The sequence below is a fragment of the Balaenoptera musculus genome, chromosome 4 (assembly GCF_009873245.2).
Source record: "Balaenoptera musculus isolate JJ_BM4_2016_0621 chromosome 4, mBalMus1.pri.v3, whole genome shotgun sequence".
NCBI lineage: Eukaryota > Metazoa > Chordata > Mammalia > Artiodactyla > Balaenopteridae > Balaenoptera > Balaenoptera musculus.
In genome coordinates this window covers 117,780,666-117,799,665 of record NC_045788.1, presented here as the reverse complement: position 1 = coordinate 117,799,665, position 19,000 = coordinate 117,780,666, and the positions used below count along the sequence as shown (strand labels likewise).

The 19,000-nt window shown below is 33.9% G+C and overlaps 1 long non-coding RNA gene across 2 annotated transcripts in view; it reads right to left on the bottom strand.

The window, feature by feature from the left end:
- The window catches only part of LOC118894947, a 370,967-nt gene that overhangs the window by 43,744 nt on the left and 308,223 nt on the right, over positions 1-19,000 (bottom strand). For both annotated transcript variants that reach the window (XR_005019794.1, XR_005019795.1), the window contains one exon: positions 7,794-7,854. This is a non-coding gene — a long non-coding RNA (uncharacterized LOC118894947). The remainder of the gene's footprint in view (positions 1-7,793; positions 7,855-19,000) is intronic.

The following is a 19,000-nucleotide window of genomic DNA, read 5'->3' as shown; positions in this document are numbered from 1 at the left end:
CTTGACCAATGAATATTTTACATTAGTCAATTACATTCAAGGAAATATTTAGACTATCATGAATCATACATGTCTATTTGAAATAACAGCATAAGCAGGTAAGTGTGCAATAATTTACCTTTCTTTATACTCCTTAGAATTACCTGGAAGTATCAAAGATACTCCAAATTATCTAGTTCAACCAGAAGAGAAGATGTGGTTAGGCTCATCAAAAAAAACAGTTTTACTGCAATTTTGCTTTACTATGTGATACCTTCATACCAAAGATGGAGAACTGGCTGACTCTGGGGGCCAAATTTAGAGTGACTGATGAAGTCATTTTGGAATATCTTGAAAGTAAGCGTGGTTTCTTTGGTCTACCACAGTCCTCATTCACTTCCTCTTGTCTTTAAGTCTGTCTTATTACACAGCCTAGACCTTGAATTTATTTAAGTTCATGACCCCTGGTAAGGTGTTTTACATCATGTTACCTTGCATATCTCATGGGGGGCATAGGTAATTGAGTTCTGAAGCTGGACTTAGTTATGGCTACCATTTCATATTAATTTCCATTCTCCTAAGCAACACAATGCTAAGAGGTTAACCAATTCATAGTTCTTCCCTTTTCACTTAAGATATACCACGAACTGCTAGGCCATACTCCTAGAGAATGATTCTGGAAGGAGGTGAAGTATCACAGTGGAACTGGAGGGTAAATTCCTCTCTGGAAGAGGATGATTCTGGAAGGAGAGAATGATTCTGGAAGGAGGAGAAGTATCACAATGGAACTGGAGGGTAAATTCCTCTCTATGCCTAGAAGAATAAGAGTGCACTGGTACTTGAAAAGAAAGAATTAAATGGATATGGAGTTGATTTTAAATAATATTAATTATATACTTATCATATTTTTATCTGAAGATAGTGTTATTTGTAGTCTTTCAGTAGTAAAACCTTATCTCATTTCAATCAGTTAATTAATTAAGATTAATTACTCAAAAATTACTACTCAAAAATCCATTGATAGCAAACATGAAATATGTTTTCTTGGATAGATCACTGACCTGGATAGAAATCTGGGCTATGTCCATAGCTAGTGGATTGACCCTTGCAAAATCATTAAACATTCTGGGACCCAGTTTTATCACCTGGAAAGTGGGCCAATTGATTTCTAAGGTTCTTACCATTTATAAATCTATATTTTATTTTTACTTTCCATCAAGTACTACTTAAGTGCCTACTACGTAAAAGTATACATGAACTCTACGGCTTACAATCTAACTTTATTACTTACTATCTAAACATATAAAAAGTAAGGGGAAATGCAAGGCTGAGTATGATTGGAGTCAAGTAGGTGCTCCAAGAGTTCAGAGTGAAAAGTAACAAAGTTGGGATTTAAGAGGGATCAGATAGGTGTGGGGAAGAAACATTGGTAGTTTATTTAACTCACACATTCTGCATAGCTTAGAGTGAGGTTACAAATGAAGGCACACACAAGACAATGCCAACTTAAAAATTAAGAACCACCATCAAACAGATTTCATAATAGTTAAAAGTGATGTTCCTAATTTCTCTTAAATTCCAAATTTTAAAAGTTGGAAGAAGTCCACTTAAATATAAAATTACTCCACTGTATCACATAATGTTTTTATTTCACTAAAAAAATTCTATTTATTCACCAGAGAGTTCTTCAATTCATCCTATAAGCTGAGCACTACGGTAAGAGTTGTGAGTTTCAAAAAGACATATTTCTGTATGCAAGGGGCTTAGATTTATTAAAAATAATAGAGATTAGTTAGTTTCATAAATAACCTTCAATGGTATATGACAGGCTTAATCAAGGCTGGCCTGTTAATCAAGACAATGTTAAAAACAAACAAACAAAAAAACCCCTCCTCATCCCATAACGATATATTCTGGAGAGTCTAGAAATCTTGAATAACACAGGATTTTACTGCTGAAGCATAGTTTAAGATGTGTGTAAGTTCGATTGCCTATAAATGATTTAAAGTTCAACTCAATCCAACAGTTAAAAAATATATGTATACTGCAGGAGGTACAAAGGTCAGTCACAGGTCACATTCCCTTGGGGCACTTGGATTTACTACTAATGGAAGTTAGAGAAAACCCTGTGGGAATAAAAGCTGCAAGGGCTAGGAGGATTTAAAACTGAGAAATTCCCTTTTAGAGAAAGAGAAAAAGCTCTGTGGATGAAGAGGTGATATACATGGATCTTGAAGAACATGATATCAACTGGTAGCAGGTTTGCTTGGAAGTAGTAGTGGATGACAGGAATTGGTAAGCAAGTGAGAGATAAATGCTTTTTTGATTATGTCAGAATCTTCACTTAATGATTTTCATGGGTGTTCCCTAGGGGTCTTTTAGGGGGCTGTTGTGGGTATAGCCAACATCAGTGGCCTCAAGAGTTATTCCTATATTCTGAGAAGAGAAACTAGACACGGGTGTGAAATAATGCTCAGGGTGGCAGAATCCTGAATCACATCATTTGGGGAATCACCTAGGCTCATGAGTCAGCGTTTTGTAATAGGGAATAAGAGAAACAAAATGATTATTTACAGAAAGTGACTCATTTATTCTAATAACATAGTTCATGAACTGCTGGATTGTTTTCAAGAAGACTCAGTCCAATTGCCAAGTGATTTATCTGATTCCCTCATAGTTACTTTGGCCAATTTAGTTCATAATATTATGAGCTATTATTATGAACTAAGTTAGACTTTTCTGGTAAGGTCCAATCAATTGCTTTGCAGTTGGTTTTCCTTTCCTTTCCTTCTTTTCCTTCCTTTCTCCCTCCCTCTTTCCTTCCTTCCTTCCTACTCTCACTCATTCCTGCCTCATTCCACAAAGCATGGAAGGTCAATCAGCCACTATGAACCTAAATTTAGTGTCCCAAAATACCAAAAGAGATATTAGTTAAGTAAAATATGATTTGCTGATGTTTGTTTCCTGAATTTTCACACTTCCTTTGTTACCGAATGTGGAATCCTTGGAATAGAGTAAAACTTGACCACTTAAAATTCTTAAAGGAATTATTCCATCTACATAGTTGCTCTCCAGTTGAATGCTAACTTTCTAAATGTACAAAGTTTCTCCATGGTTTCTTAGTCATAATTTAACTATTTCTAGATATAGACACCAGCAGTGGTCCTGAAACTTAGTTTCTTTAAAAATAATCTTGTCAGTTTGTATATTTGTCATTTGCCATTTTTTTTCACAGAAATAAAGGACCTGGAAGAGCAAAATTTACTATTAATCACTAGTGAAAGCATAATTCTCCCACGTAGTATTCTCTTTATTTTCTTCATTGAGGCTAATTTTATCCTCTGCCCTTCAGAATTATGATTTCTGCAACACTAACACAGTGGATCATAGCTACATCTTTGTCACTTTTCAGGTACTCTTTTATACCAGTTCACTTTAGATATTCTATACATCTGTCATAGTATTTTTATAAAATTATCCTTAAACTGCACATCATAGTTGACTTCTGCGATATATTTAACTCTATTGCACGGAAACAGGCATTTATTGGAAATAGTATTTTATTTGGCCCTCAATGTGTACATGACTTGGTCTCCAAATCTGTACACAGAGTATTGGGATACACACATGCACACATACACACGCAACGGGAACTAGGTTCTCAAGGGCTAAACTATTTACAAAGATGTAATTGTTTACCACTCAGTTGTCTGTTTCTTCTAACCCTCTCTTTCTCTCTCTCTTGTCTATGTCTCCTGACCCTTGTTCATTATATCTTGATTAGTCCTTGAAAAGACTTTTCTTTCTCAGAGACTACTAGTTTCTAACTTCTGCATATCAGTCAAATAATTTTGCTTGAACTCACTGGTATTCGAGCCTTCTAAGGCTCACGTGTTCTTCCCCTTGGTAATTCGAAAGTTCCTTCTTCACTGCCATTGTTGGTAAATTCTAGATTCTGAGACATCTGGATGCCAGAGTGTTCTATAGAAATCTCATCACCACATAGCCAGGATCTTATAGTTATTAACATATAATTGTATCTAAAAACCTTTTCTTATGTATTCAATGTTTCATGCTGGGAGTTTAAATAAGGTATAATATCTACAGCTATTTAATTCTGTGACTGAAAAACAATCTATATAAATTACACCATTCACTGCCATTAAAGTTGGCACAAAGCTAATGGACTCCAAAGAGACCAATTTGCTTTGTACAGACAGAATATTGTAGGTGCCTTTCCTTCAAGCAAAAATGTAATCCTCAAATTATACTTCATATACTTGTTATTACTTTCTTAATACGTTTCTGGTTTAGTCGTTCCTGTTTTACTCAACAGATATAGTTGTAGAAAAATAAAAGTTAAAAGATAAAGAAAGTATACAGTATACAAAAAGCTGATTTATAAGACTGACACTGAAAGGAGAAAATCATTCATCTGGAAATCAAGGACTTTAAAAAGTCAAAAGAAATATACATAATCAAAATGTAAGATTATAAACTGTAATGAACTTATTAATAAAAATGAACTTGGTCCATTATTTTTATTCTAGAGAAAAAGCAGTCTGAAATTAAATCATATGTCTATGACGAGTAGACATACTCAACACAGTCAAAAAACAAGTCAAGTAAGCTGCTGATGCACAGCATTCTGTGAATTAAATTTAGGTAAGTTTTAGGACAAATTAAAAAAACTGAGATTTATGACCACTGTTGTAATTCATTCAAATATTCCATAGAAACTCATCACAGGGTGAGATCTTCTTCTCCATTCATTCATCCAATAAATAAATAGATCTTATTATGTGTAAGGCGTTGCAGGGGATACAATGAAAAATAAGGCATGGACTTTGCCCTCAAGGGGCTTACAGTCTAGCATGGAAAAAATAAACAAGCACATAGATAGCCATAACGTAAGGGAGAAAGTGATGTGTCATAAGAAAGACTCAGACAATGTGCTGTGAAAGTCATTGACACTAGCAGACTTTTTTTTTTTAACTGTAGTGTCTAAGTAGCCAATAAAAATAGAAAGACCAATGACAAGTTTGCAAAATTAAGTGCCAAATTTTGTGAATCTATGGATGAAGAAAGCTGCAATATAAATGCAGTTTGTCACTACTCACCAATTCTTAAAAATGTTTAATCATAGAGTAACAACCTATCAGAAATACCATCTTGCCAGAGTTTATAAGCAGATGCAAATATAATAATCTAATATTTACAGATAAAGGATAATTTTAATTATCTAAAATACTCATGACACATAACCTTCTTGCACAGAAATTAGCTCGATTAGATTAAAATGATGAAGAATTCCTCGATGGCTCAAGTGTGCTCCAAGGAAAGCTAGAAGGTTGTACAGTTAACTCCCAGGGTGTAACTCTAAACCATACAACCTACTACCTCAACCCGGATGCACACAGCTTCCAATGTTGCTTCAAATTCCTTATCATATCTTCAGTCAGCTCCTCCAAATATGGCGGCCATATACCTAAGGACTTGGCAAGGATGTAGATATAATATTCTAACATTTTACCAATAAACTTAATATGTATCTACTAGGACTATCCTAACCTCTTGGGTTTCCAGCATAGGTCATATAAAATGTCTTCTGACATCTCTCATGGAGTAATTCCACCAGCAATTAATAATATTAAAAGTCAGTATCATTCAGCTTCATTTATAAAGAGAACTAGGCTCAACAGGGACACAAAATCCAGTTATAGCCTTTAATTTTCTTATTAAAGTTGATGAATTGCACTAACCACTGGAATGTGAACAGAAGTTTCTGAACGGGATCTATTCAGAGCTTGGTGCAAACCTTGCTATAAAAAATTCAGATTTCTTAAGCAATTTAATATACTTGGATTTAAACTTCAATGGCTGTGCTATGAGCCCTTCCAAGTGGTCAACAACTGAAGCCTGCCTCGTAAGACAGGTGAGGATTTATATATATATCTATATATACATGAAAACCAAAGGAAAATATAGTCACTTCAAAAGTAAACAACTAGAGTTTAACAGGAGTTTGATTGAAATATTATTTAACTGCATTGTGTATAGCATTTTGTCAGATTACCACACTGACACAGACCCATAGAAGCGAGCTTGTGCGGTCCACTTCACCACAAGATCGGATCTACGGGTTTATGCCAATGGGCAACGTCTCACATGGGCTCCCTCATAATGCAGAATTTGTTGTAAATATATGATGAAGTTAGGAGACCAAAATAATAATATCAATCCCTTAGCATAAGTATTTAAATGCTGAAATGCTCTAAGTATGCATATTCCCACTTAAAGGGCTTCATAAATATTCTACACTAAATACAGGTTATATACATGAGAAGCTTAAAAATAGTATAGTGAAAGATTTTTCACAGATTACTTTTGTTTTAAGATTGAATATTTTGGAATTAGACTATTCTAATTAATGATGAATTTTAAAAGAAAAAAGAATCCATACATGCATGTATGAATTATGTAATTTTGAGGCATGAATATAGTATTATGAGCCTATAATTAAGACCAAATTAACTATTAAGCTAATTGTGTAAGAGTTAGACTGCTTGTTTTAACTCTTATGAAACCTCAGTTAGTGGTTTCAAGGAATTGGTAATAACTTTCTCATAAAACAAGTAAGATTTTGTTGATTAGGCAAAGAAGACAGGAAGTTATTTAAATTCTTAAATATACATATGTGTCTGTAGTTGGAATAATACTGAAATGAACAATATTTGGATAAATTAATATCAGAAAACAAAAATTAATGACACATTAATAGCATTATTACTACCACCACGCGCTAACATTTAAACTCCAGATCTATTGCATAAAAGAGGATACCTTGTTTCTTAAACACAATATATTTAAACTTATTTTTCAAAAAAGATATACTCAAAACATACTATATGGCTACATACAACTCTCATCTGGTCAACAGGTTGGGCAAAATAAATTGTTATTAAAAAAAAATTTAAACCACCAGACAATAAGCAAACACACAAAGAGTAAACATAAAGCCAGCCACGTACACGTTTTTTAAGATTCCAGGCTCAAGAGCAACAAAATTAAAAGTTGTACATTATTAATCGTTTCACTCATATCCACAATATTTAGCATTTTTAATTATATCTTCATTGTGAAAACTAATATTACTACATAAAAATTAATTAGTGTTTTTGCATGTTTTGAAATAAATAAAATAAAATGTTTTTTATAGACTATAGATAATGTGGTCTATATAATTTTTACTATTATTTGTTTTCTAACTATTCCCATACTTATTAAAAACTATAGTTAAAAAAAGTCAATAATCATGAATTCAAATGTAGTAAAAATATTTCAACATATATTCATAAATTTAGACATGAAATAAAAGGCAATATTTGTTCTGCGTTTCACCTTAACTATAAGAATGTATATTTTGGTTTCATTCTCTTATTAGATCATAAAAAAAAAGCATGACTTTATTCCCTTTCCCTAGATTTCAGTTCCTTTTATATAGTATGACAAATGACAAAATATAATTTTTCTTTTTCCTAAACTACTTTCTATTCAACTGTATTTCACCTAGGTTATAGGAATGGATATATAGATCTATATACAAAGGGAACCAAACTGTACATTGATCACAAACTGAGAGAAAAATTTTTCACAAAAGTAGGTAATATTATAAATCCTTAAACCGTCAGTGACAGTTCCAACAGCTAGATCCATAAAGAGTATGAAACAAATTCTTATAACTAAACACAGTCAAAATTATTTTTTCTTTTAAAATTTTAAATATTAATTGCTCTTTTGCTTTTTATTTTTACCTGAGATGATTTTCTCCTATGATCACTTTCTTCACTTCTCATATCCATTTTAAGTTTTTCCCTAAAACAACCACAAAGGGAGAAATATCAGACAACTGCTGTTTAGGAGGAGCATCTGGGTGGATGGTGGGAATGAAGGTAGACGATCGAGAAGAAAACACAGTATCAAAATGGGCAAAACCTTTTAATGTATTTTTTTTTAAAGGCTTGGAAGACTCATGGAGCCCCACCCAAGGCTACTCATATGACATATAATGTGGTTTCATAGTTTGCATTTATGCGTTCGTTTTGGTTGGTGTTGTTTTCACAGTAACAGTTTTGAAAGTGAAAGGAGGCATGGCTGTTAAAGAAGGGACTAGGTTTTGCACAATGAACCAGTGAAAGCTGAAAAGAGATTTGGATTTGGCATGGAGCTTAATAAGATAATTAAGAGTGTAGAGATTAATGGCTCCTAAAAATAACATTTAAAATAATGTTTTTCAACTAAAGGATCTTGAAACATGAAAACAGGTTTATAAATGTTAATTAAGCCTGTGAAAGTTGATGTTCCATTAGCTGAGGCAGCATAAAGGAACAAGAGCTACTTTTTAAATAATTAGTGAACAATCACCAATAAACTTAATAAAACATTTTACTTGAATGTTATAAGTATATCGGGTATTTGTAATTTCCCACAATTCTTTGTAGAATAACAAATAAGAAAGTAGAATTCATCTGTTCTATAGTATTTTTCACTGTATACCCTATATATTTTTATTATAATAGAATACGATTTTAAAGCACAACAGTTTGCTTAAAGTTTACTCTTTTCATGGAAAATATTATAGTATCAATTCTTAACATGCAAATTATAGTCTTTATTTATATGAGCTCTATATTTCAAAAGCATTTTCTCCCTTTAACAATTTTTAAACATGTTTAGAAACAGTTTTAATAAAAATTAAAATAGGTGCAATACATCAGTTAATCCTTTCCCACTGAACCAGGCAAAACTGGGATTTTATAATAAAATGCTTAAACTGCTTAGCAATTTACTTCTACAAACAGACAAAATAATTAGAATGCAATGCATTTATCTGCTAAGCCAATACATTGCTTTAAACGTACAAGTTTATATGTACTTTTTCCACTAAAATACTTGATGGATATTTCCAATGCTCTCAGCAACAGCTGTAAGACAAATGCTTCTTTTAAATATATTTTAAAAGTCAGTATTATTGTGGAAAAAGCTTTTTTCTACTTAGCAACTGAGAACATGATCTTTTCATCCCTTTTTCTGGTATACTGAAATCCTGGTGAGTAATTTAAATATAACTTCCCCTAAACTAAATTTCAGTTATCAGAGAAGTTTAATACATATTCTAATACAACCCTTTTCTAGAAGTTCAAAAAGTTTCTTCTTTCACATTTCAAATTATGAGTCACAGCACATGAAAGATTAGTTTCTTTACCAACTAGGGCTAAACACTCACTTTTCTTAGACAGCAAAAACTAATACTGTACACAAAAAGCACAGACAACATGTTAATGTTTTTCCAAAACTTCTATGTATAACAAAAATAAAAACAGATATCGTCTTTTTCATAGAGATTTTTCTATTTTTACTAAAGTTTCTATTCTAGTCAGGATTAGAGCAAGAGAGCAAAAGGAAAAAGTTAGTAAGAGTAAGGTGGGTGATGAGTTATAAAAGAGTGAATTGAAAGTTCAAGTATCCCCTTTTATATAACAGTAGACTTAAAAAGAAACAACAAAAAAAGTTATACCTGATATGAAAGGTGCGATTTCACCAAGTGCAATATATTGCTTATTATGCCATATTTTTGAAATATACATATAAAGAAGGCTCATTTGCTTATGCTGCCTTACAAAGCTGCTTTACAAAGCGCGATGTCTCTGTAGTTATACAAGCCAATGTTTGCTTTTTTTTTTTTTTTTTTGGTTTGTTTTGGTTTGGATTTTTGTTTGTTTTTGTTTTTGTTTTTGAGCAGGAGCGTCTCTCTCTTTTTTTTTTTTTTTTCAGCACTGTTGCATGGAGTAGGACAAACTCAGATTTTTTTTTTTTCTTCATGGCTCCTGTTATTTCTTGGAAAAAAGGACAAGGGTGCTTGTCTTCTTTTTCTTCCTTCTCGGTATTCCAGGCACAAAGCACTGCGCAGAAGCTGCACCAATCCTTGCCGTCCCTGGCAGCAGAATGGTAGAAGGTGGGAGAGACCAGGAATCCTTCCAGGCTGTGCTGACTTTAGAAATGAGGACTGCACACGTTTGTCTCCTGAACCAAAAGGGTGAGAAGGCAGGGTGCCAGTTTGCTACACTGCAGCAATGATCTCACGCTCAATGCTGCTGTCGTCCTGTTTGCCCAGTTCAAACGCCTGTTCATTATAAACCAACAACAACAACAACAACAAAAAACTACTTGGATTCTTCAGCAAGCAGAGAAGGTATTAACACTAAAAAAAAATTCAGCAGTAAGAAAAAGCAAAAAACAAAAAGCACATACAATTTTAGGATTCACTTGTTATGCCTCAATATTCTGTTTATATGTTCTTTCTTTTTTTTTTTTTTTCCCCTATTTAGAGATAAGCAGTAGAATTTATCAGGCGTGAAAGGGACAGCCTCCTGGTGGCCTGCCAAAAACCCAGAATAAAGGCGAAGTTGTGCTGCAAAGCTCAGTCTCTTGCTGAGTCTGGCTAAAGTCAAGTACTGAGATCCACCATTTTCTGAGCCATGCTAAAAAAGAAGAAAAAAGTCAGGACGGTTGCTGCTTCCAAGTCTCCGTTGGCACCATCACAAAATCTCAGTCGTAAGGTCACATGATTCTCTGCCAAATGTAGAGTGCGTTCCCATCACCCATTCTGCTGATACTGCGAAGGCAGCTATTGTCTCGTTTAGACCCAAAGTTCAGCCCACTCTTCATTGAATTAGCTGAAAAACGCATCACCTTTGGGGGCTGGGAGTCATGGAAACGTCTACCTGGCAAGCTGCCCACTTTTTCTGCCCATCAACCAGAGATGGAATTGTGCTGCCTAATGCAATGATGACTTGGAATGTGAAGAGTCGTCCAAAGTGAATCTGATTCTTGCAATGCCTGCTTCAGTTTGCACGGAAAACTCTGGCTTCTTGTAGTTAAAGGGGGAGGGGGCGGGGGGGGGCGGAGAATCTTTCCTACTAAATGTAGCAAATAAAGGTCTGAACATGCCTACTCTGCAACTTTATTTCACAACACACCCAAATGGTTCTTAAATGAAAAGACTGAAGTCTCTGTAAGTTTTCTGAGTTAAAGGCATCCCTTCCTCTGTCTCCTTTTCCTTATGAGTGAATGCAACAAGCCCAGGACATTTGTTTTAGTCCCTCACATTAAGATTTAAAATCTCTGAGTTTCGTCTTGCTTTTTATTACTTTCTGATTTTATCTGGCACCAGTTTTGTACTACATGGCCACAATATCCACTAGCAACAGTGGGGATGCATTATTGCTGCAATCTCCTTCAAAGTGGTCCCCTGAGGGAGCCAGCTGTCTCTTCAACCACACAAACCCCTGCAACTGGGTCCTGTGGTAATCCTCATCAGTACCTAGCACAGCTGCTGTGCAACTTTGCTGAGATTGACTCATGTAAGAAATGTTCTTTCTGTTCCTTCACAAGCTACAGTTTTCCTGTGTGGCATGAAAGATGCCTTTGAAAGATGCAGGAAATATATCAACAGCTCTTAGGCATTAAAATGAAATGGTTCCCTCTCCTGAATGAATTGCCATTCTAGCAGACGACGAAAGTTCCCGTGGACAAACATTTCCATACCTTCTAACAAAAGTACAGTGAATTAAATCTTTCACCATTTCCTTAAGCAGAATCTAAAGCCAAGCGGTAAAGCAAGTCTTATTAGTATTTAAGCCAAATATACTCAGTAGTACTAAAAAGAATCATGTTCTCCTATCTGCATTTAAAAATGTTTCAATTTTTCAACAATGAGGGAATCTTTATAACTATGTTACCAGAAGGTTTTCAATTATAGTCAGTGCCTTACAAAATTATGGACTAATGTTATCCCTCCTCCATGTACAGACACACACACACACACACTGCACAATACCTGACAAAAATTCAAAAAAATAATCAAACCATGACTTGCTTAATAAAAGAAAACCATCAAAACAAAAAAATCAGGGATCAAGGAAATATCCTGGAAAAGGTCTACAGTCTTTTTTGAGTCATGGTCCTTGGGTTGCTTTCTTGAGGAATGGTAGGAGTGAATGTGTACACACACATGCGTGGGAAACATCCTGGTGTCCTCTCCATTTGTAATTCAGAATACAAACAATTGTAAACCATAAAACAAAATTTATACATGTGCTGAAATTAAAAATGCTTTTTTCTTGATTGCAAAATTCTGGACAAATTTTGCTAATGTCCTAAGCCTTAGAGTGCTTGGTGGAGAATTGAGCATGGCACACACATATGCCCCATGCTTCAGCACAGTAAGAGGAAAGTAGATAAGCTCTCATAGAAAGAAAAAATTTAAATTTTGAGTTCTCATTCACTTATTCAGTAGATATTATTAAGTAGTAGTATGTGGCCAGGCCTTCTGGTAGACATAGGGGAACAGCAATGAATCAAATGGACATGCCCCCATGTGGGACTCATTCAGTAAGAACTTTTAAGTGAGAAAAGCTCACATCTAAACAGAAGGGTTGTAGGTCCTAAATGAGCATTTATTGCTAGTCAAGAAACAAAGTGATAGGAATTAGAAAGTGGAAGTGAAATGGATATAAAAAATAGCTTACAGATAGAGACGCTTTCTGTCATTTTGCTATTTTAAATTTTCCCTTTTTAATACAAAGTACAATTATAAGTTTTTCATAGTTCTGTTTGATTACTTAAAGAACCTAATTTGAAAATTATATATTGCCTTGCCAATTAGAAACAAAAAAAGGACGTGGCAGATGTTCACTTCCAGGGAGATGGAGTAGATGTAGTTTTCCCTAAATCTTCTTGCTAGGTACAATGAAAAAAACCTGGACATTGTATATAAAACAAAGGTAAGGAGACTCTGAAAGATGGAGAGAAGACAGTCCAATTAGGGACTCCAGGACCCAAGGAACAACATGGTGGTGAGTTTCCTGCATTTTAATTTTGCCTCATATATCCAAAACTTGGATCTGAAGAAGGCGGCAACCCAGAGACACCAATTGGTGCATTCCCAAAATTCCCCAACAAAAACTTATTCTCTCTAGCCAAACACCAGGAAAGCAGCAGGCTAGAAAGATGGAAAGCACGGGGACAGTAACACTTTGCTCCAGTCAAACACCACACAAACACGCACCACATACCTGCAAAGACAGAGTGGGGAGCCTAGTGCCACCCTTGCTAGGCTAGAACAAAATGCCCGAACCTGCTCTCCCCAACCCCAGGGCAGTGTAGGAAAGTCTGAGTAGGAAATTGGGACTTTTGTCCTTGTCAGGGGATAACAAGGACCCTCCTTCCCAAATGCAGCTTCAGTGGAAACTTCATGGGGATGCTGAACACCCACCCCAACCCAAAAGTAATGAGGCAAGCTTCTTCCTCCCACTAAAGTGGTGTCAGACAAAGGAGGCCTAGTGGAGAGTCAGGACATTAGAAACTGCCCAGTAGTCACAAGACAACCCCATTATCCCTCAACCTGTAAATCAGCAAAGGCCATGAAGGGAGCAGTAGCAAACCACTCCAATCCCTCCCAGCCGGGAAGGTATCAGTGGAGGCCTGCTGGGGAAGAGGAACTCTGAGCCCCTCCTTGCAGTAACAAGGAGCCCTCCCAGTCAGGTGTCAGTGGTGGCCACAAGGGGGAAGCCTGTACTTCTACCTACACCTGGCAGTGACAAGGCTGTACCCACCCCCCCCCCTTTTCCTGCTAGATTAGTGTCAGAGGAAGCTAGCTAAACCAGAAGGTTTAAATAAGATCCAGAGTCTCATAACATAATACCCAAATGTCCAGGTTTCAATTGAGAATAATTTTCCATACAGAGAAGCAAGAAGATCTCAAACTTAATGTAAAAAGACAATCAATGCACGTGAACACCAAGATGATAGAGATATCACAGTTACCTCACAAAGATTTTAAAGCAGCCATCACGAAAGTGCTTCATTGAGTAATTATGAACATGGTTGAAATAAATTAAAAAAAATTAAAAGTCTTAGCAAAGAAATAGAAGATATAAAAAATAACCAGATGGAAATTTTATAAGTAGAAAATACAATAGCTAATAAAAAAAAAAAAATGGAGGGGGCAAAGGAAAGAATCAGTGAACTGGAAGCTAGAACAATAGAAATTACCCAAACTGAACCACATAAAGAAAATACGCTTAAAAAAAAATAAGGTAATGGAGACTTATGCAACTATGGAACTATAAGAAAAGATAAAATATTTATGCCACTGGAATCCCAGAAAGAAAGGATAAAAAAGGCAAGTTATAAAACATGCTCAAAGAAATAATGACTGGAAACTCCCCAAATTTAGCAGAAGGCATACAGATTCAAGAAGCTAAGCAAACCACAAGCAGGAAATACCCAAAGAAATCCACACCAAAACACATCTTAGTCAAACTTCTGAAAACTAAAGAAAAAAATCCTGAGAGCAACAAGAGAAAAACATAACCTTACCTATAGGGGAAAAACAATTCTGACAAGTGAGTTTCTCATCAGAAACTATGGTGGCCAGAAGGAAGGGGCACAACATTTTTAAAGGCTGAAAGAAAAGAACTGTTAACCCAGGATCCGACATCTATGGAAAATATCCTCCAGGAATGAAGGGGAAATCAAAACAGTATCTGACAGACACTAAGATAATTTTCAACAGTAAACCTACCCTAAAAGAATGGCTAAGGAAGTTGTCCAAACAGAAAGGAAATGATAAAAGAAGAACCTTGGAACAACTTTAGAAAAGAAGAAAGAATTCAGTAGGAAAAAATGAGTAAAAATAATAGACTTTCCTTCTCTGGAGTTCTCTAAATTATGGTTGATGGTGAAAATAAAAATTTAGCACTATCTGATGTGGTTCTAAATTTATGTAGAGGAAATATTTAAGAAAATTATATCATAAATGGATAAGGATAAAGGTACAAAAAAGGAGGTAAAGTTTATATACTTATACTTGCCTGAATTGGCAAAATGAAGACATCAGTATATATAATTTAATATATAAAGCAACTACTAAAAAAAAACTACACTGAAAAACACTAGGTAAGTCAAAATTCTAAAAATTGTTCAAGTAACCCACAGCAAGGTAGGAGAAATGAAAAACAGAGAGAAAATACAGAAAACAAAGAATAAAATGGCAGGCTTAAACCATAACATATCAATAACTAAATTAAATGTAAATTGTCTGAATATACTAATTAAAGTGCAGAGATCTGCACAGTAGAGTGAAAAAAAAATCATGGCTTAATTATATGCTCTCTACAAGGAACTCAATTCACACACAATATACACAGGTTGAAAGTAAAATGATGGAAACTACATATATCATGCAAACATTAATCAAAGAAAGTGATATTAGTATCAAATAAAAGAGACTTCAAAGCAAAGAAAACTCCCAGAGACAAATATCATAAAATGATTTAAAAAAAAAAAAAGACAGTCCAACAAGAAGACATAACAACGCTGAATGTGTATACACCAAACAAAAGAGCTGCTAACTGTATAGCATGAAAACTGGTAATAGACAAGAAAAAGAGACAAATCCATGGTTATAGTTGTAAAATTCAATACACCTCTCTCAACAATTGATAGAACAACTACACAGAAAATTAGCACAGATATAGCGTCATCATCATCAACCAACAGGATCTAATTGACATTTTTAGAGCATACGATCCAACAATAGCAGAATATACATTCTTTTCAAGTGCCCCAAAACATATTCCAAGATAGGCCATATCCTGGTCCATAAAGCAAATGTCCACAAATTAGAAGTAAGTGAAATCATACAGAGTGTGTTTTCTGACCAAAATGGAATCAAACTAGAAACCAATAAGGGAAAGATAACAGAAGATAACTTGGCAAATCTCCTGCAAGACTGGCAAATAAAAAAGAAAGAAGGCACAAATTACCAATTTCTGTAATGAAACAGGATATGTCACTATAGACCCTTGCAGACAAAAAACAATAATGGAAAGCTACAAACACTAAACACAGAACCTAGACAAGTTAGATAAAATGGACCATTTCTTCAAAAACACAAATTACCACAACTCACCCAATATAAATTAGATTATATGAATAGCCCTATAGCTATTTTTAAAAATTGACTTTATAATTTAAAAACTCCCTCAAAAAGAAATCTCCAGGCTTAGACAGTTACATTGAATAAGTCTAACAAATATTTAAACAGAGTTAACGCAAATTATACATAATTTTTTTAGAAAATAGAAAAGGGAACAATTCCCAATTTATTTTATAAAACTAATATCTTTTTGATAATAAACCCAGACAGAGACAGTAGAAAAAAGAAGTATAGATCAATATCCCTTAAGAAAATGGACTTAAAAATTCTTAATAAAATATTAGCAAATAAAATTCAGCAATATATAAAAGGAATTATACACTACGACAGTTGAGGTGTATTCCAGGGATGCAAGTCTAGTTCAATATTCCAAAATCAATATAATCCATCATATTAACAGGCTAAAGAAAAAAAAATCACATGAAAATATGAATGGATACTAAAGAAGCATTTGAAAAAAATCCAGCCTCCATTCCTGATTGAAAACACTCTTACAACTAGGAATAAAGGGCATTTCCTCAATTTGATAAAGATCTTCTACCAAAAACCCTATAGTCAACATTACACTTAATAGGAAAGACTAAATGCTGTTCCCTCAAATCAGCAATAAGCAATAATCACTCTCACTATTCTTATTCAACTTAGTGCTGTAAGTTCTTTCCTAGCTAGGGTAACAAAGTATATTTAAAAAAAAAGGAAAAAGAAAATGAAAGATAAAAATACAAATACAATACTAATGAAAATCACTCAAAATGATATACTTAGGTATAGATCTAAAAAAAATGTACAAAACTTGTATGCTGAAGATTATAAAGATGCTGATGAAAGAAACCTAAGAGATTTGGAGAAACATATGTTCACAGATTGCAAGTCTCAATATAGTTGAGATGTTAATTCTTCCCAAATTGATATATAGGTTTAACACAATTCCTATCAAAATTCCAGCAAGATTTTTTTGTAGAGACAGATAATATTATTCCAAACTTCATATGGAATTGCAAAGGAACTAAAATAGCTAAAACAATGTTGGAAAAAAAAATTTTGGTAGGAATTATCCAATTTCAAGACTCATTATATAATAGTATATTACTTAATATACTAACATTAGGTATAAGATTATATATCTACATAATAATATATTAATAATAAATATAATATTAGATTATACTGTTTGATCATAAGACTGTGCGGCATTGGCAAAGAAATAGACACATCAATCAATGAAACAGAACAGGGAATCTAGAAATAAACCCATATATACGTGCCTAATTGATTTTTGACAAAGACGCAAAAACAACTCAATGGAGGAAAGATAATCTTTTCAACAAATGATACTGGAGTAATTAAACATCTATCAATCAAAAAAAAAAAAAGAAAGAAAGAGAGAATACTTTGATATGTATCTTACATTAACTCAAAATTTAAAAACTCAATTTATGTATTTTATTTAGTAATTTATTTCATTCTTTTTTTATTATTTATATTATTTTTATTTTAATTAATTAAAAATAACTAAAAATCAACTCAAAAAATTAACTTAAATGTAAACATAAAACTACAAAACTTCTAGAAAATAACATAGAACACATTCTTTGGGATCTGGAGCTAGGCAGAGTTCCTAGAATTGACACCAAAATCATAATCCATAAAGAAAAATGGATAGATTGGTCCTCAGCAAATTTAAAATCTTTTGCTCCATAAAAGGTCCCATTAAGGGTATGAAAAGACAAGTTACAGATTGAAAGGAAATATTTTCAAACCACATATCTGACAAAGAACCAGTATCTAGTAAATATCAGGAACTCTCACAACTCAACAGTAAAAGAATCAAATAATCCAAATAGAAAATGGGCAAAACAAAGAAGAGACATTTCATCCAAGAGGATATATAGATAAATAAGCACATTAAAGGATGTTGAACATTATTAGCCATTAGGAAAATGCAAATTAAAACCACAATGAGATATTACTACATTTCTAGTAGAAGAGCTAAAACTAAAAATTTAATGACAACACTAAACGTTGGTGAGGATATTGGATCATTCATATTATTGCTGTTGGGAATGTAAAATGGTGCAGCAACTCTGAAAAACTGTTTGGCATATTCTTTCAAAAACTAAACATATGTTTACCATATGACCCAGCAATTTTCCTCTTGGGCATTTATCCCAAAGAAATGAAAATTTATGTTCATGCAAAAACCTGTACATGAATGTTTATAGCAGCTTTTTCCATAATAACCTAAAACTGGAAACAACCCAGATGTTCTTCAAATGATAAGTAGTCAAACAAACTGATAATCCATACCATGGGGTACTACTCAGCGATAAAGAGGAACAAGCTATTGACACACACAACAACCTGGATGATTTCAAGAGAATTATGCTGAATGAAAGAGGCCAATCCCCAAAGCTTACATTCTTTATGATTCCATTTCCAAATTTTTTAAATGATAAAATTATAGAAATGGAAAACAGATTAGTGGTTAAGGGGTTAAGGCGAGGGTGGAAGTGGGAGGCAAGCAGGTGTAGGTATAAAAGGGCAACATGAAGAATCCTTTATGGTGATGGAAATATTCTGTATCTTAAGTGTATTCATGTTAATATTTAGGTTGTGATTTCATACTATTATTTTCAAGTGGTAACTGGGTAAATAATACATGGTATCTCTCTGTTTTATGTCTTAGAACTGAATATGAGTTATCTCAAAATAAGCAGTTTCTTTCTTTCTTTCTTTATTTAGTAACAAATACACCAAGGCAACTGCTTTCACGGTTGTTTGCACTGTCCTTGTGTTATTCTAAAGAAAATGCTCCTGGAAAAATCTGAACAAACTAGCTGCTTATTGGTTTATTTGGACTTTAAATCCCAGAATGCTATTCAATAAACAATGGTTTGATCAGCTAGGAAAATTAGCTTGGGGAAATGTTCTGAATCAGGGGTCAGCAGACTTTTCTGT